Here is a 20,490-nt window from a genome sequence, read left to right as displayed (position 1 = left end):
TCCTATTCATATCTCAACTTCTTTTTAAAAAATCATTATTTTCCTCTTGGATAAGATTTAAAATCCCCAGGTAAATGCTCTCTCTAGGCTTGGAGTATTTCTCCCCCAAACTTTGAGGAACTTCCCAAACCTCCCTGGTACTTACTTCCTGGAACTTGACAAAGAGATGGCACTAACTGAATGTGCCAGTGGTCAACAGCCCTCTCCACCTTTGATCTCATTCTCTCTGAGTCCAGGCCCACTGAAGGAACATTTAAGGTAACTCACTTGACCCCTGTCATAGACTTATCATAGAAATTGAAATTCATTGTCATCAGTGTTCACTATATATAAAATCAACCCATTTTAAGATTTTCTTGTCTTTCTTTCTTTTTTAATACCACCTCATCTCTTTTCTGTGATTAGTATAAACTTGAAAACCCCCGACTTCTGCCTGGGATCCTTTATATATAATAGGAAATAGCTGATGATTCATAAAACTTCTTCCCCCAAATATTAATACAGAAATAAATACTCAGTAAAAATCCAGCATCATTCAAGATATTGAGAAAGAACAAAGTCATAATTTTACTTTGTCTTTCTCTTAGTTATTATTGTTTGTTTTCAAGACCAGAAAAGTCAGAGAATTCTCAAACAACAAATGAATTCCTTTTCAGAATCCAGATCCTAAACATGAAAGATCATCGTATCTTTGTATTGATAAGCCTTTGGGCATACTTATTTGCTATAAAACTGTAGCAATTTATTCATTACATTTCTAGTTTTCTGGTTAAGAAAGTGTTGCTTCTATTTATGGCTAGAACTCTTGCTGCCTGTTTATGCAGTGCTAGTTTATTCTTCAGAGTAACTACATTTACATCATTGTAATAAACTAGTATAACTGTATAGTTAGAACTAAATAGAAGCCATTTTCTTCAGTTAGTTTCAGTGATATCTGGTGAAGATTCTAATATAGTTGCTTTGGTATCTCTTACACGATGTTAACTGTTGTTGCTCCACCCCTAAACAAAGGTTGAGGAACTTTCAATCAAGTTAATTTGGGAAATGTTGGCTTAAATGAAGTTCAACAGATTTCTTTACTGTAGCATGTAGAGTATCTCCAGAAGATTGGAATCTGATGCAATCTCAAAATACTTAACTTCAGAACATTTTTAACCAACATCTTACAGGAATATTGTGTTGAAAGACACAGATAGTGGAAATATATCCTAGAATATGATCCACATTACATCTGTAGACTTAGAAATTTAGGTGAAGGAAAACAGATAATTCATGATTGACAGAAGCCAAAACTAATTGTTTTTGGTGCTCTGGAGGTGGCTCTGTAGGATCACTGATATCTCCGTGGGATAACTTGAAACCTGCTAAAACAATTGAGTTTTTGCTTACTTCATTAAACTGCCGTTTATCCACTTCATTAAGCCATACTGTGAATGAAGCAGATGTTATGAGATTTAGGGATCATTATAAAGAAAATTTCCCCAGCCATAAGGAAAATTTACATTTTGAATTATAAACAAAAATTTTTTAAAAGATCCTTTCAGATTTTGTTAATATCCAAAGAAACTACTATTTAATGAAGACTATCCATTAAGAGCTCTTTTAAAATTTACGTAAGTGAATGAAAGTTCATTTTACCATCTTTGAAAATACTCTAAATAATCACCTTATTTTTTAAACTAATTACACTAAACCAAATTCAGAATCTCCTTGAGGTCTGTCATTTCGTGATTATCAGGGACTTTATGATGCTTAAAGTTAGGCTGGCCCATTAATTTTTGTTGTCCATTCAACCACCCCTAGACTGCCCAGCATGCTCTGCTTTCTGATGTTATTTCCTACTTCCTGTTTGCTCTGAGGTCCTTCTTTTTTATCCTACCTGTCTTAAGACCCTCCCCCAAGCTGTTTCTATGTGTTGAAGTCTTGGAAACCTCATGAATATACTTGTTAGAGGAGGTAGTGAATTAGTAGACTGGCCCAGAAGGAGCCCCTGAGTTGGGCTTTTTTACTTAGAAATAAGAAACTTAATTTTTTTTTTTGTTTTCTTTGGTTGTTTTTTTTTTCTAAACTGGGAAAGTATTAACAAATATTATTATGATTTAAGCTTTTTTTAAATAGATTTGCCCCCAAAGTGAGGCATCTTCATATTTCTATTAGTTGGTTTCAAAAAAACTCTATAAACTTCAAATTTTATAAATCTGTACATTTCAGAGAAAACATTTCTTGTATTCTTCATTATACACAATAAACTCTTTAAAATATTTAAATAAATTCATGCACTATGTACTTTTTTTCTACAAAGAATGCTGCTATATGTAGGTACCATTACCAAAACCAAGCAAACTAAACTCTTGCACTCTTGCCTGTTAGTTCTAACAAAATTATATTCTACAGGTGGCATTTAACTCAAATGACTCCTTTTAGGGTTTTATGTTCAGCATTTTGCTGTAACTTTTCCTTTATGACAACTAAACTTAACACAAAGGCAAATTTCTTAAAGTTTCCTAAAAAAAAAAAAAAAAGCCTTCTAAATTGTAATTTCTTGGTGTTACTGGATTTCCTTTCCTTTTCTCCTATAGTATCCTCAAAAGTTTTTTTTTTTTTTTAATGGAACACTTAAAGAAAAATTTCCTTTTAAGGGAGACAGAAGCCTCTATGCACACTTTAAAAGGTACAGAATGTGAGCGTGGGGTGCCAACGTGGCTTTTCCATACAATGGAGCTAATCCCTACAACCAAACATGTCAGTCATTCGCCTGTGTATTCATGTTCCAACTCTTATTTAAACAGCCAGGAAAATCCAGATCTTTGTTTTAAGTGCAAAGCCCTGCTGATGGGCCAACTTTGTCCAGACCCCCAGCACATTGTCTGTGTTTAGTGACCTGGAAAAAAAAAGGCCTATTATATCTGAAAATGTTAATGTTTCAACACAGGAAAGGACAGTAAGGTACAAACCAACACGGGGTCATCTTTCCTTTGTACTGGATTTGATTTCTGAATTCCTTCCTGGGAAAGAGTTCCGGCTGTAATTTTTCCCTTGCCAACTAAGTGGATAACATCTTTACATCCTCTATCCGCTTTTGCCTTCTCTTTTACATTTATAGCAAAACACACCGTGCCTTGTATTAAAGTATCTTATGTACTGGTGCCAATCCCTGTAGTAGGCTGTGAACCAGAGGTAGGAGCAGGGCTAGGATGACTTGGCTGTCTATCACAAAAATGCTCTGAGCTCCTTCGGCAGGTGCTATGATTTGTTATGCAATTCAAGCCAACAACTTTTATTTTTCCTGAAACATCAAGTTAAAGTCACAAATCAGTCATTCATTCATTCACACAGGATACATTAGACATCAGGAACACTGACTAACCCATCAAAGATCCTAGGCATCTACTAAAGGACCTGGGACCACTATGTTCTCAAGAATTATATGAATACATGAATTTCCTATGTTTTGCTCATCATATCTTCACTTGAAGAGAAACAACAAGAGTTGATATGATTCTTATTCAAATATTAGGTGAAAAAATAGGAAGGAAAATCAACTTACTAAATTGCTACAATGTATTTGTCTCTTGTGCAAGATCCAAACTACATTCCAGCCTTATTCTTCCCAAGTGAAAATAAATCACCATCAGAGTAATAAAACAAACCTAACATGTACACAGCCAGTCGTCAGCATTTTTTGAATATGTACAGTGTCAGACACAAAGGAAATGAGACATTTGAGGTCTCAAGTACAAGAGGTCAGGCAAAACTCCAACTTTGCTGAGTATGGTGTGTGAATAAATAAAGGGGCATGGCTGGAGTCGTTACCAACCCTGCAAGGTGATGCTCATTTGTATTTGGGATAGCTCTGATCCTGCCCTTGCTCTGGGTCATTGCTTATAGGCTGGGTGAATTTAGTACCTTATCAGTTAGACATGTTGAAGAGAAGCAGATTTGGTAAAGGAAAATTACATAAAAATTTCCATGTTGCTGCGTAGATAATCAATGTTGATCCTCAAATTCTGCACAACCTCACTCCCAACCATCAAGGAACAAGAATGTTAGTACACAAAGCCTGCCTTGTGTGCCCATGTCATCTTATCCTCATTGCAGCAACAAGAAAAGTAGGTGACATTTAATAAAAGCATAATGATGAAGAACATCATCAGCTGGTTACACTTCCCAAGACACTTTTCAATATGTGCTCACTTGTACTTTCATATCTCAAGTTATCCACTGGGGATCAAACCCAGGGCCTCACTCATGCTAAGCAAGTACTTTCCCACTAAGCTACAACCCCAGGCCTTTTGTTGCTTAAGTTTTATCCACAGTTTAATTTCAAATGTATTCATTACATTTATTTTCTGAATATAAAATAAAATTCCTGAGTATGTTCTTTTCACAGTACATTTCAAATTCCATAAAATGTTTTACCACCATGGACACAAAATTGCTAACCAAAGTCACATTTAACTTTCCTTGTTTAAAAAAAAAATGTAGAATGTTACATGTTAATCTGATTCATACAAAATAAACCATTGAAGGAGAAAGGAGCCTCCTAAAAGAATTTTCTTAGTATTAACAGGTGTGTCAGTCTCCATGGGGAATCGATCCAGCACCCACTATGGAGACCAGGTCCCTTTTATAAAATGCCACAGTAGTTGCATATAACTTGTGCATATGATCCTGTATACTTTAGATCCTGTCTAGATTACGTATAATATCTAATATATGTAAATGCTATACAGATAATTGGATTATTTAAGGAAGAATGACCAAAAAATCTGTACATTTAGGGTACAGATGAAATGTTTTTTCATAGTTTTGACCATCAATTGCTTGAATCCACAATTGCAAAACCTGCAGATATGGAGGGCCAACTTTACTTGCCAGTTTTTGGAGTCACCATAAGGGAGATTTTGCCAAGGATGATGATTCTTTAGGAATTTTCATATAATAATATACTGTGTCTTTGGACCTCAAAAATTGGGTTTTTTTTTTCTTTCTTTCCTCTTTTTTTTTTCTTTCTTCTTCCCCTCCCCTTCTCTGTATTATAACAAACACACCCAATAACTGTCCCATAGATCTGGTGACATTTAAGTTCCCTACCCTGATTTTTCTTTATTTTTCATGCTGTTCTCATTTTAGTTTCTTCCAGATCAGGGAAGAATATAAATAGTAATAAAACAAGGAATAGTGTTGAAATAAGCCAGTCGGTGATTTCCACTGAAAGCAATTGGGAAAAAGTTACCCTTTACATCCTATTGGGCATATGATAGAAAATAGTTTAGAAAGCTCTTTATGAACCTCAGAGGCATGTCTTTTATAGTATCTGATGCCCAGATGGAAAATCCTGCTCTTACAAGAGTATTCGGACTGCCTGCCCAGGTTGCACTGGACAGAGTCTTCCTCTTGACTGGCCTTCTCATCTTATCTCATCATCAGTCTGATGAGCCCACGAGTCATTCACCAAAGGTTGATCTGGGCTGGGCCATTGCCATGATTTAGGGCAGAATCAGAAGTCCTGCCTATAGTCATGTTGTGTAGTGACTTTGGCCAGGAGAAAAGTGAGAAGAACATACGCATAAAGGTTGATCCAAATAAACCTACTACTTACAGTTGGAAAGAACTAGAAATTCGTATTAAAAGACGTCTATTGCTATTTTGGGGTGTTTTTTTTTTGCTATAACTTATGGAATATGCCTTTTGAAGTAAAGTAATTACTTGGTTGTCTTTTAATTTTAGTAATCTATTTCTACAATGTTCTGTTCCTGTTTTTGCCTTAAATTCCAAATTTTATTATTTTTCTTTTTTTATTTGTTCCTTGATCTGCATTATGTCTTTAAAACTATGACCCATTCTTCTACTTTATCCACTTGATTTTCTAGAAATTTATTTCTTGACCTTTAATATGTTCAATTGTATCTCTATCATCAAATTTATGATCACCGTGCTTGGAACTTGATGCTTCTTTTTTGATGAGTTTATGTTTTAAGGGATCTTCCAACACTGAGGTTCTCTTAAATGGTTTTTCTATCCAAGCAAGAAAAAGGTAAAGTGTATTCAGTGATTGGTCTTACGTTCTTGACAGAAGTTTTAAAGTAACTGTAATTCTGCAGTAGTGTAATTAAGTCCAGTCTCAAGTATATGTTCATCCAGTGATTTGTTGATCGATATTTATCCTTCAAACATTTAATGACCTCTCTTTGCAAACATGATGGTAAAAACTATACCCACAGTGATAAAGCAGAAATGGTTGCTAACACAGATGAATTCAGAGTCTACAAAAGACAGACACACAAACAAGCAGATGCCATCAGATAGAATTATTCCTGTGATCTAAGCAACCTCGTGGGGTGCACCAGGTATACAGCAGTGACTGGTCAGTTCTCCCTGAGGTGCAAGTTAGGAAAACCTTCATAGATAACAATAATTCAGCTGAGTCTTGCAATACAGCAGATTCATATGAAGCCAGGGGAAGGGATAAAAGGAGCAGATGAGGCAAATATAAGAAAAACCAGTGAAGATGGACCTACCCCATACAACAGTTCTGAGACGGCCCAGTCATTCTGTGCCCAAATGTGGGGTGCAAAGGAGTGACAGGGACTCCTTAGGAGATTAGTATGCCAAGAGTGAAAAACTTTCAAGCTGCCATAAGAAGTTTGGATACAAATTCTTAGGCAATGGGACACAACTAAAGAATATGGTGAGATTTGCCAGAAAGACCCTGTGTTAACATATAGTAAAGTGACCTCAGAAATGACAAATCATTTTTCATGGATAAAACAAAGTTTGGTGACAGCTTTCTAATCAATTATGGTAGTTCATGTTCCTTTAAAAAACAGACTCTCTCTCTACATATTTGGGTTTGGACTGTTTTCCTGTTCCACTGACACCAACAAGTCCTGCTTCTTTCAAAGAAGTATAAATTTCTGTTTCTCTGAACACATTATATAGGCACTGGCCTTGGCTTCAATTCCTTTCACTGATGGACCTTTATTTCTGTAGTTCAAGCTGCCTGTTGGGAAGAAACTGGCCAGTAAGGTGAGCTTTCCTTCAAAGGTTGCCATCTGAACCACCTTCATTCCCCATAAGCCTTCAAATTCCAGAGAATAGTTCAGTCCAAATTTTATCAGAAGTCTTTGGTATCCTCAGGAGGCTTTCGAACAGGTAGAAGTAGAGGGAAACTGCCGCAGTCTGGCTGGGCACAAAATAACCAAGCCACCACAAAGCCTTGTAGGTTAAAACAGGAACTCCTTTATTCTTCGCATTCCCGGGAACGCCACACACGTGGCCTTCTCTCCGGACACACCACACACCAACCGGAAATCCCTCCTCCGGCACTTCCCCAACCAATGGGAACTCTCGGGACTCCAAAGAAGCAGGCCAGGCGGACAGCAGGGGTCTAATATACACAGCTTAACATAACCATTATCATCTCAATGGCTTGCTGGTGTCACCTCTCAACCACTCCATTCTGGCAAAAATGCCATGGCTCTCAGCAAGAAACCAGGACAGTGTTTTTATAACTATATTGTGAGCTATTTGTTCTCTTGAGTCCCTCAATAGGTAGCCTTTCTCAGGGATCTTAGTCAAGCAAGGGGATCCCCAGAGCAAGGCAAGCTCCAGAAATTGAAGTTAATGCTTTATTTTGTCTTGAACTGTTAATTTTCTGGTTTAATGACAACTTCCTAGACAGCGTGGGCCTTGCTGTAATTTACCAGTCTGACCCTCCTTGAACTTCACCGGAAATACTATTAACAAGCAATGAGCTGATACTCTGCAATAAAGAGAATTTTCTTCTAGTTTATCAGCATAATTTAGAAGCCACTGTTTCTTTAATCTTTCAAGCCATTAGTATGCTATGCTTCTTCCTTACACCAAATGAAATTATTTCCTTCTCCCAGTTGGGGACATCTAACTACAGATTTTATCAGTTTCCTAGGAATTTGCCTCTAGAAAAACAATTTTTTCTTCAAAGTTCAGCGTAGATTTTGGAGAATTTTTACAACTGTCCAATATACTCAAAATCTCCAAATGAAATTGCTGGGAAATAAGGGCCTAAGTCTAAAGCCCAACTCCTGTCTTTTATACATCTCAGTTTTCTTATCTATCAAAATGATTATTTATAGACTGCTCAGCTTTCAAATGTTCTGTGATTTTAGGCTGTTTTTACACCACTCTGACAATTATAAAACTGCTGTAAACTAGAGAAATTCATTTTAATAAGGCATAAATCTCCTGGTACTAATGTTAGTCCCTACAAATCTCATCATTGTTATTTGTTAGCAGTAATCTTTTAATTAAAATCTGACTAATTCAATCCAAGAGTGATATGCAATGAATGTGATAGGTTTTATTAATAAATGTTAAAATAACTGCACAGTGAACATCAGCTGTGATTAGACTGCTCTATTTTCGGTTTCTTTTGTTACTGAAAGCACTCATTGTCTCTGTTCACAAATGGATTTGCACTCTTTTTGTATTATTATTCACATATACTTTTGAATTCCTTCATCTTCCAGCCTCTGTTCTTTATATTCTGTGACTGTATCTCATAAAAGAAATTGAAGATAGAGCAGTTATCTGCTTAGCTTGATCACTATAGTCCATCCAGATCCGGGTCTGTTCTCAAGGGCTTTTGCTTTTCAATGATCAGTTTAACTAAGTAACTTTGTAAGACTGATTCCCTACTTCCTTTGAGGCTGCAGAGCTACGCAGTGACTTCTATCCAGAAAGGAGTCACAGGCAGGTAGGTGTGAACACCTCTAGAACTATAACTGTTCTGCCTCTATGTACACCTTTCTGGAGTAGAAGACTTTTCTAGGGAGAGGGCTTCATCTCATATTTCTGTCTAAAGTGTGCCCCTTTTTTTCTTTTTTCACCCTGAATACACGTTTAGGTTACTTTAATATTTTTTCCTACTTTTCATTAATCTTATTTTCTTACTGTCCTAGAGCGATGGTATATATTTATGGGGCATAGTGTGATAATTTATTACATGTATTCAATGTATAATGATCAAACTAGAGTAATTAACATTTCCTTCTTAAACTTTTATCATGTATGTAATGAACTTCTCTTTCTGGGTTCTTTATAAAATATGTAATAAATTATTGTGAATTGTAGTCATCCCACTCTGTTGTAGAATATTAGGATTTATTCTTCCTATTTTAGTGTATTTTGGCAGCTGTAGTCTTAATCTCTAATGATCTTTCTTGTGACCCATCAGTTATATTTTTTGGTGTCTTTTTGATACTTTTAGAATGAGATTTCACTGGAGTTGTTTCTGATCAATCACTCTCCCTTGTTCCTAATATTGTGTTTTTGAATTCTTTGGCCATCTCTAGTCAAATTTTCTGTGTTTCCCGGGTGTATTCCTTATAAGATATAATCTGTAGTTTCTGGTTGTTTGCAGGCTAGTCCATGGTCTCTTCTTTTCGTAAGTTATAAAGATCATTTAAACTTTTCAAGTCCTTCTCCACCAACAAAATACATCCTCGGTGCAGGTTCATCTTAAATATTGTGTAGGATGGTAAATTCACTGAAAATGATGGTTTTGCATAATATAAAGGAGGTAATTATGTAAAAATTCTCTTTGCTGATGAATAGTTAGAACTTTCTACATTCCAGTTATCTTATTATAGGATATGGAAGTTACCACAGATCATTTGTAATTGATCAGTTTATTGTGTTACATCATACTAATAAATTATCAGATGTGAAAAAATAAAAAAATAAGGGATTCCATCCAGATATTAATTATCTAGTTTCATTTCAAATAGATGGCATATTATGGTGTCTAATTTCTGTGCACAATGGAGTGTAAGCCACTTTACAGACAGATGAGTTTCTTTAGATTGGTCCAGGTGATCCTATCCAGTTAGAGAAAATATTAAGGATTTTAAGAACCTTATGCAAAGTTAATAGTCACTAAACATAAAAGCAAAATACAAAGCTGTATGCACTTGAGAATTATTTTAAAAAGAGAATGTAGCATTGGTTGTCTTCAGAGCCCGGTTCATAATGGCATACACAATTGTTGTACTACCGCTAATTTACAGAGCGATTGGCACTTCTCAAAGTGCTTTCATGTGTAATCTCTCACTTGATGCTCAGTGCACGTGGAAGACAGTTACCTATATAATCTTTCAGGGCTGATGAGGAAAGTAAGGCTTGGAAAAGATAGAAGATCTTCCCTAGTCACAGCACTAGCCTGCAGTATAGATTTTCTGACTGTAAAGTGTGTACCTTTTTTTTTTTCATTGTATATTCACAATCTTGAGAGCAGGGCCCAAGCACCACAGTAGGTCCTGTTATAATCATTATAGCACTAAAAACTAAGTTTCCTGAAGATTGGTCCTCAATAAGATTGATTGTAAGAAGAAGCACTGTCCTGACTAGCATTTATGCAGCCAACTGGCAAGTTTGTGATATTATGACAATTGTGAATGTCAACCAAATAGATATAGACATGAACCCCAGAGAGGCTCAATGTTGAGTTTTCTGTTCTTTACAGAATTCTCAAGTGTACATACCTTTGTACCTCACCCTTATGCTTAATGTTCTCTTAGTACTGCACTTCCAAGTGCCTAAAGTCATCTGGTACTTGGTCCATGCTCAAGGATCATTTGATGAATAAATAAATGTTTAAAGATGATGACAGTACACTTGATCTTTTTTACTACAGGCAAGGATCTTGTTATAAAAAGAGTTGTCTCAGGAGATACAAATGTGGAATGTAGCAAATCATGGTGGTAGTTTTAGAAAGTCCATATGATGCTCTTTCATTTCTCTGGCTCAGGTATCAATTGATTCCATATTACAAAGCAAACCTCTGCTAGGTCCATGTGGATCTGCTCCTACCTAGTAGTCATTGGGCAATCCCAAAGAAAGTGTTTCTTTGTGTTTGTTCAGGTAATAATATGGATATAATATTTCATATATGTATCTGAATTTGTACATAAAACTACACAATGAAACTTGTATCCTTATAGCTTAACAAGGACCACATGTTGATATTTGGTGGAATCGTTTATGGCCACCTTTTCTCTCTGTCTATTGAATGTGACCTCCTCCCACAATTCTCCAAATAATATTCCCAAGTTCCAAACAGTATTCCCAGGTTCCTGAATATTCATGACCCAATTTGTCCTCTAATACAGCATTGTTTCTTTATGTGGAATAAGATCTTAAGTATATTATAACTTGGCATTTTCCAGTGGAATCAATTTGTGCTTACCTCTTCATATTTTTCAGCTTCTTTCAAAGTAACTGAGAAGCTTAGAATGTTTTGCATAATTCTTTCGTGTCCTAGGCCTTCTATGGAAGAAAAGAGAAAGAATCCTTTGATGTAAATCTTTTTTGATGTAATCCTTTTCTAATATTAATCTTATTCACTTTGTGTCAATCTTTAATTACTATTAGCCCTTTAATCTGGCCACGTGTGGAATTTGGGACGGAGGTATTTTGCTTCCATAGTAATGTGACTCTGGTTGCAAATTACAGTCTTTCCTTTGCAGTAAATAAGGATATAGGAGCCTAACATTTCCATATTGCAGAGATGTAGTTTCAATCCCAAAGTCATCAAGATGCTACTAAAATGATCTGCAATATACCAATACATTTGGTGGTCACCATTGGGACATTTTGATATTTATATTATACTCTTACATTAAGAGTATATCATAATTTATATATCTGTAGTGCTTTTTCATCCATAAAAGAGCTTATTCTACCTAGATGATCATATTCTTTATTCCCTTTAACAAAAGCCTTATGAAGCAAACAGGGCCTCATTTTGTGGATAAGTTGGGCTAAATTTTTAAATGTATCGCTTAAGGTTCCTTTTGACAAAGTCAGTTCTTTAACCTAGGTCTTAGCATGACCCATGTGATTTCACCAAGCAAACCTCCCTATTGTGGTTATGTAGTCCTTCCAAACTGGGGAACCTGTGGAGAAGAGTTTCATTAGCTGATGCGTTATTGCTGTCTTAGGCAGTATGTTCACTATATTATAATGGCAATCTGGTTCAGAGGACTCTCCATGGGGGAAATAGATCACCAATGTCACCTCCTTTTCAAAATATATGGTAGATACATAGTGCTTTGTGCTTGTTTAATATGTTATCTCATGTTGCAGCATATCAGTGACCTGAAGCAGTGTTAGAATGTGTGGCATTTTCTCAACTTTTTTTGTTGGTGGTGCTAGGGATGGAATGTAGGGTCTTGCACATGCTAGGCAAGGCTCTACCACTGAGCTAAGCTCTCAGCCCCTTTTCTCTCATTTTTTTTTATGGGCATATTTAGCCATATAGAAACAAAGCAACTTTCCTAGACCCATGAAGGGAAACAAGACCCAGAATTATAAACTTATGCTATTTATAATATGTTCAAGTGATGGTCTATCCTACCATACACTCTGGTGGGAATAACAATTACCAGTTTTTTAACTATTTAGATCTCAGTATAACCACTTCAATTGAAACCTCTTTAACTTTCTGCAGAAATAGATTTTTCTTAGAACTAGTCTTAACACCACATCCATGAACATGAGAGATTCTCATAAATGGTTGCAAATTGGCTAATTTGTTGATCCTTTGTGTGGGGGTGGGCAAAGGGTTGTCAAATAGGTAAGTACAAAGCTTGAATCCAAAGAAGGTACAATTTACTCAATTGGGAATTCTTTCATCTTAAAATTTAAATGAAATGTTGCCTAACTCATTGGCTCATGGTAGATTGCACATGCTCATTTTATTTAACAACCCAGGAGGAGCTGGAAAAATAGCTAATGGGCCAACATCATACTCAAAATTTGTATTGTTGTTAATTTAATTCTTGCTATATACTTTTATTATATGCTTAAAAAGTCAAACAAAAATACAAGACCTTAACACAATAGTCTCATACATACTCCACATCACCTACATCCTATCCACTTTCAACTCATTTAGCATATTTTTCTAGAATTAAAAACTCTATAAACAGCATACTTATAATTCTACTTTTTTCATAGTAGATATTTTAAGTGTGAAACATGGGATTTAGCTATTTTATTCTCCTTCCCTGAAACAGACTCTCTCTTCCCCTCACTCCCGGTATAGATTTAGGAATTTATTTTTCAAATCATATTCAGTGTTTTCATTTTTTTAACTATGCAAAATTGTTTATTTCTGAGCCCAATAATAACTATTAAATCTTTTATCCCAAACAATATTTTGGGTTATTTGTGTGTGTTTGATTTTGTTGTTTTCATATGCACATTTTTCTTTTCAATTCTAGCCATATTTTCCCACACCTCCTGCATCTCTGGAAAATGTGTCTGGATCCTGTTTTCACATTAGTCCTACACTCCTGTCTAGAATGGCTGCTCCCAGGTCTTATACAGACTTGCCATTTCATCTGGCACCTTGCTTTCTCATATTCCTATTAATTCCCTCCACCTCTATCCAATGCTTGGCTCCTTCTTCCTCAGATACCATATTGTATCATGATTTTGGAACATTTTTTCCAATTGCTTCCAAAGAAATGTTGCTTATGAGGTTAAATTACGAGGTATGTTAGGTCCTAAAATTTATCCTATTCTCACACTTGATTAAAACCACTCTCATAATTTCAAGCTGTCCAAATTGCTTTCTAGATTTCCCTAACTCTTGATCTTATTTAAGAAACCTGAAACCTGTTCTCTTCTGTCTGGAAGCTATAGAGTCTGCTCATTGTCTCCATCTTTAGAAATTCTACCAAGTTATATTTTGGTGTAGGCTTTCACCCATTGCATTCAGCAACAGGAGTTTCTACCGTTTGTAAATGTATGTTCTATAATTCTGGAAAATCTTCTCATGTCACTTTTTGTTTTATATTTTGCAGTTCTGGGGATGGAACCCAGGGCTTCACTTGTACTAGGTGTACCACCAAACCACATGACCAGCCTGTGTATCTATTATTTTTAATCTTTCCTCTTGGTGTTCTATGCTCTTTTCCTGCAAACTGTTATTACCAATTCTCTAAAATCTTTCTATTTTTTCTTTCTTATATTTTTCTTTGTTATATTTTTCAATGTTCTCAATACTTTTATTTTCCAAAAATTCTATTTAGTTTTTCTTTTTCCTGTCTTATCCCTTACCTTTCTAGTACTAATTTCCAGCATTTTAACTGCCCTTTGTCATCTAATCTCACTTTTCTTTGTGAGGTTATCTTTCACCTCTCAGAGGCTACTGGTTAAATTCTTCCCATGGTTCTCTGCACCACTTCTTTACTGTTGATTTTGATGATTTCTGTCTCTCATAAAAGAGGCTATCCTCAATCCTATTCTAGGCTGTTACTATACTAAAAATTATGACACTAAAATTCAAGTTGGAAAATTTTAATCCCCATGGAAATTATTGGCTGATAGTCTTTTCCTTGGGTACATAACATTTTGTTAGGAGAGTCCAAAAGATTAAGATTATTAGATCTCTGTTTTGTGTGCTCTTTGATATTTCCAAAGAGAAGCCCTCCAATGTCTACATGAAGGTGTGCAAGAGCAGAGGTAGTCAGGAAGTTGTGAGGAAGATATTTAGCCAAACTGATCATGCACTAGTAGATAAGAGAGGTAAAGATCCTGGGGGATCTCACCTGTCAATTTATAGTTTCACATATTCCTTTGTTTTCATTCTGAGCCCCACACCTTTTCAAGGTATGTCTCAAGACCCAATCTAAGTTTCTGCTTCTCAAAAGAATAAATTTCTGCCTTCCCCTGGGTTGAGAAAAGGCCATTTACTGGATTGTGGAAAAGAGGAGGAAATTCAGCTGCTGCTTATAAAGACTTTTGATCCAAGTACCCCATCTGGGTCTAGTCCGACAACCCCATTGATTCTCCAATCTGCAAACCTGCCTGTTACCTCTGTCCCTCAGCCTGTTGGAAGTTCAGTGGTATGAAACAGCTTGTTTCATGCTGGTTTTTGTCTACCCTTCCATTCCCTGGCCTCAGATTAGCCTGAGGAGAATCATGTCACCTCCTTTTCTCATTGTTGGCTGGGGAGTCATCAGTTTCTCTGCTGAGCCAAAGTAGGCAGATGAAAAGAGTAAATTATCACTGGCTAAGGAAGAGGGTATGACACAGAGGGTATAACACTGAGATTTTTAAAAGTAGAATGCAACATACACTAGCAGTGGAGATAAGACTATAAGTAAACATGAAAAGAAAAATATAGAACTGTCAATAGAAAAATTAATTCCAAAGTTAAATTCCCCAATGAGTGAGACATCAACTTTACTAAGGAAAGTCTTGGAAAAACATAATGTCTAATTATATCTTAATTATCCAGAAATAAAGGAAATCTGAATAAAACACATAAAAAAATTAAAATAAGAGCAAAATATCTCCCTTTAACCAGGTAAGAAATAAAAAGCATTGCCATAAAATTAAGGGTTTTAACACCTACTATGTGATGAGTGGTAGTAATGGCACATAGTTAAGACAGAAGGTAAGCCTTCTTTAGTCATAGAAAGCTTCATCATTACAGTGACTTGGAGAAACCCAAATCCAGTTAATGCACCTTCTTGGTTCTATGGAGCACACTACAATCTGTGCCAGATGCAATTAAAGAATGGTTCAAATGGCAATCTGTAGTGCTTTGAAGATATCCGTGGGAAATAGGCTGCTTGGCTGTTCATTACTGTTGTAATAGATTAGAAGTGACACTGGTTTTTAAAAAAATAAAAACACCTCATCATTCTGGTCCAATTGCCCAATTAGGGCATTCACACTTGTCAAACTGCAGTTGCACAATTGTTGACATTATTTTGCATTGTATGATGATAATGGGAGAGATATGCAGCATTTAATAGAGTCTTATAATATCTCTGTGTCTGCCCAAATTAAAGCCTTTATGCATATGAGAGTGTGTGTTTATGTACATAATTGAAAAGGAGCAAACCACTGTCTGGTGGTAAAGAAGAAATGGGTTGATGTTTGGAAAACAGATGTTGAAATGCACAGATACCCAGGTACTCAGAAAACAGGAGAGGTGGTGGCCTGCCTCATGCCCCCAACTGTAACATACACAGCAAGAACCATAACTATAAGAGAAAGAATCTTGCAGTTGCCTCTTAGAGTTCTCTTCTTGCCTTTCCAGATATCCAGAAAATCCTTCTGTAATGGTTCATAAAAGGAGGGCATTATGTTGTCATCAGCATCATAGCATCAATTTTTATCAGATTTTCTTCAGTAAGCCCTGAAAACTGAAGGAAAAATCATTTTTATATTTACATTTTTAATATTTACCACTAGGTTTCATTAGCACTAGTTAGGAATTGTTTTTTCGGTGAACAATCAGCTCTTTGATGTTATTTCCAGAATTTGAATAAACTTCAGTTTTTTCTTCTATAAATTCAACAATGAGTTGGAAAGAGACTTATGTAGACCTGACATGATGTGGACTGAGACCTGGAATGACCTGAAGTAAGCCACCTGAACTTAAATTGTCTGCCCTCTTTCTTTTTAAGCAGGAACTGGATCAGCCAGGCACAAGGCATGCTGTTGAGAAAAACAAACAACAACAACAACCAAAAAAAAAAAAAATGACATAGGAGTCAGCTAGTTAGCATGGGCAACTAGGCAGAACACTAGTACACGTTTCAGTGTGGAGGAACCACCATCCTTCCGACTGTTTGTCATGGCTTCATCCCCTCCCAACTATGTTCTAAATGCTGACACCTTATTAGTAAAAAGAAATGCTCTCCTATGAATCCTATCATCACCTATATTTCTTCCTCAAAAGTCTTCTCTATTCCCTCAAGCCCTTGTCCCCAACTCTGTCTTCTCAGCTAAGAATCACTAAGGTAGCGGAAATAAGTGCTTTAGACCGGGAGCTAAGTTGGGATATTGAGATCACTGGCTATATTTGTTATACAACATAAGGTAAGGACACAAAGCAATGGGGAAAACTGGAGACAAGTTAATTGCTTTAGATCACTTAATTGTTAAGGCAATAATGGAGTAGGTCCTAAAGACTAGAACTTCTTGCGAGTTCCCTTTGTAACAATTCAGTAGCACCTAAGGAATCTGTGCTTTTCAAATATGATGTGAATTTACATTTAATAAAGGAAAAATACCAAATTGGACATGCCCATGGGTTTGCTTGGAGGTGGTTTTCTTCAATCATGGTTGTTTATGAATAGTTTAGTCACTTATTCCTATCAATTTTAACTGAACTCAACCTAAAGATCTAATGCACAAGGCAAATGAAACTTTCTGAAATGTTGATGGGTAATATCCTGGCTAAAGTGTAATGCTACAAGTCTATAATAATAACATTTGATTTTATTTTCATTATCTTGATGAGTCATTTACGAAACATTGATTAAAAAGAAAATTCCTGCCGGTGTTATGCTTTAAATGACAAACTTTTAGGTCTGAGAATATAGCTCATATGTAGAGCTCTTGTCTAGCATGTACACAACCCTGGATTCAAAACCCACTACAGCCAAAAGAAAAAGTATAATAAACCAAAATTTTATTCATTTGTGCTGTCTCCATGCCAGAAATGTCTCCAAGTACTAGACTTGCACAGAATGGGGTCTAGACTTTGCATTATGGGAGAAAAAGATGGCAGGATAAACTGGTTGTAAAAACAAGTTTGAAGGAGTAATCTCTGGTAAGGGCCTATAATATACAAAGAAATAGTGGAGATAATGGAAAAATCAAGAAAAAAACTTTGGAGAAAATGGATTTTGAGATAAGCTTTGAAGGGGACAATTTTTCCTGGGAAAGCAAGTAGGAGAGGAAGAATACTCAGATCTGAGAAAGAACAAAAGCAGATGCACAGAACTGCGAATGCCAGTATATTGTTGGAAGCTTGGTTTGGTGAATATTGAAAATCTGTTAATGGTAGATAAGCCTAGAAATGTAGCTTACAGGCACATCCATAGGTATTTGAATGTTTTGGTAAAATATTTGGATAATGGAGGAAGAGATTAACCCATTCATCCCTAAGGCCTAAGAACAGGAAATATTTTACCCCCAAAGGACATTTGACAATGATCCAAGACAAATTTGGTTGTCCTAACAGGAATATCCTTGCTACTATATGTAGAAGGTAGAGACCAGAGATGTTGCTAAACATCCTACAAGGCCCAGGACATCTGCCCACAAAGAATAATTCAATAGTCAATATTACCCAAATGTAATACTACCAGGTTTGAAAAATTCTGGTTTAAGATGAGCATTCTCAAGGCACCATGTAGGATAGGATGGGGAGGAGCAGCAGGGGCCTAGAGGCCTGTTATAAAACAACAGTTCAAGTATCAGAGCGAGATGAGAAGGACCTACAACGATGCAATAGCAGTGGGCTTAGCACAATGCTAGTAAACCCAATTGCATATCAGCCAACTTTGAGAAACTAATGAAGAAGAAACAATGTTAGCAGTGTTGCTCAGGGAGTAGTTCATGTAATTATTTGGAAGTTGAGATTCTGGAGACTAATCCTCGCCTACAGACGCAGAATCTGTGAGCGAGGTACCATATATACTCTTCACAAACTGAGAGGATTTTTAGCAGAAGTTCTGCCTCAAGTCATTGATTCCTAAACCTGTCTTCTCATATACTAGTATTCATATAATTATCTCTAGGATGGTCAAGATTTATTTTTAATCACTTAAATTAAAAAGATACTTGTCCCCCAGTTCTATGAACCAAGGACATAAACCAAATGTGCTTTGGATATTGCAAGAACCAAAGACATAGCTATGCTTTATATATATGGGAACTGTCTGGGGTATCTACATAAAATGCCATGTCTCTGCTGTAATGAAGAGACACTTTGCCACATGCTGCATGCACACTTTGCCCCGTGCTGGGGCCACTGCCAGATCTGCTCCCACTTGCCGGGTCAGCACATTCTCAGATGAATGGTTAATTCAGTTCTGCGTGCTTTCACCAGGTCACTGCATCCCAGGGAGAAATCAGACATTTGCTCTGCAGGCTGGTGAAGTATTCTACACTTTTCTACCAGGAACAAATGCCAACAAGTTACCAGAGTTCTTTCTGAATGGGAATTGGGGTTAGGGAGGAATATTCTTTTTTTTTTTTCTTGTTTATAAAGATTTTCCAAAAGTCCCTCAGTGAATTAGCGTGAACTTTGTGAGACAGAAAGAATTCACAAAATAATTTGTAAACAGGCAACTGAAGAGTTTTTGAGTTTGGGCACTTTCCTTGCATGAGATCATTGTTAGCAATGCCCTAATACAGGGACTCCCTAGAAAGCCTTTTGTTAGGGGCTGAATGTCACTATAAATATATGTCCTTATATGTCTTGAGGTTCCTAAAATATAGCTTTAAAAACAAGCTAGAAGACAACTACCCAAATACTAAAAACCAAATTCCCTTAGATGAATCCCATTAAGTCAAGCACAGAAACAGCTGAGACTCAAGGATGTTCAGAGCTAAAGCTGCAACCATTTCCAAGTGTAAGGTAATTCCTAAGATCCTGTCCTTGATACACATGGAATGTTTTAGCCTGTCTAAACTTGTCCTACAAATCCAGACTCTTTCCAGAAATGAAAATACTCTTATCTTAGAAGCCAGCCGACTCTGCCTTCCACATGGAGGAGTGAGCATGATATGATTGGAGTACATAGGGTTCCAAGTAAGAAGAGCTGGCTTTAAGTACTGGTGTTGCTAGGTGCCAGTTTCTTTCATCCATAGGGGTCAGGTAGATCAAATGAAATGCTGAATTGTGAGCTGAATCTATACACTGTAAAAATATTTTTTGGTATATTTAGATCATAAAACTTGCCATTACCTTTTCTAGATGTACTGATAAGAATCACTCAAATCATTCAAGGAGAGGGCAAATTATTGTGAGGCTAGAAATCGAGTAGAATTGGAATGGGGAAAGGATCCGAAGCAGGACTTACTGTCTCCGTCTCTCTGTCCCTCACAGGTACCTGAGTTTTCTCTCATTCCTGGCATTTCTGCTTCTAACTGCACAGGTGCTGTGGAGCATTCTGATAATGCCTGTGTTCTCCTCTCTCCATTTCCACTCATGCATAAGTGCCATTTTCAATTTGGGGCTTTGTCTGCCTCCAGACTTCTCTGCATTAGTTCCCCTAGGCTTGTGTTCTCTAAGTTCAGACTTTCAAGAAATGGAGTTTGGTCAGCTTCTCTCCAAAGGCAGTTCATAAGTCCTAGGGAGTGGCCAGGCTGCAAATTTTCTGCTCTTGCATCGGACACTACAACTGGCCAGTCCAGTGGTCTGTTCAATCCTAACCATTGTGGTGGGTGGGAATGTGGATATCACAATAAAAATGGCCACAAGTGGACAGATAGGCATTGGCTGAGATCTCTGGGACATATACTGGTTTGAGTACTTCACTATTATTCTTTGAGTTAGTAGTCTTACATAGGTATTATTTTGGCATTTATTACATTTTTATTAACTATTTTTTATTATTATGTTATAGTGAACACATAGGCCCAGGATGTTTTCTTAGAAAATGGGCCCACAGTTGAAATGGCACCCAATCA

This window comes from Spermophilus citellus (assembly GCF_964194105.1).
Source record: "Spermophilus citellus genome assembly, chromosome: 2".
Lineage (NCBI taxonomy): Eukaryota > Metazoa > Chordata > Mammalia > Rodentia > Sciuridae > Spermophilus > Spermophilus citellus.
Note: the sequence above shows the minus strand (reverse complement) of the source record.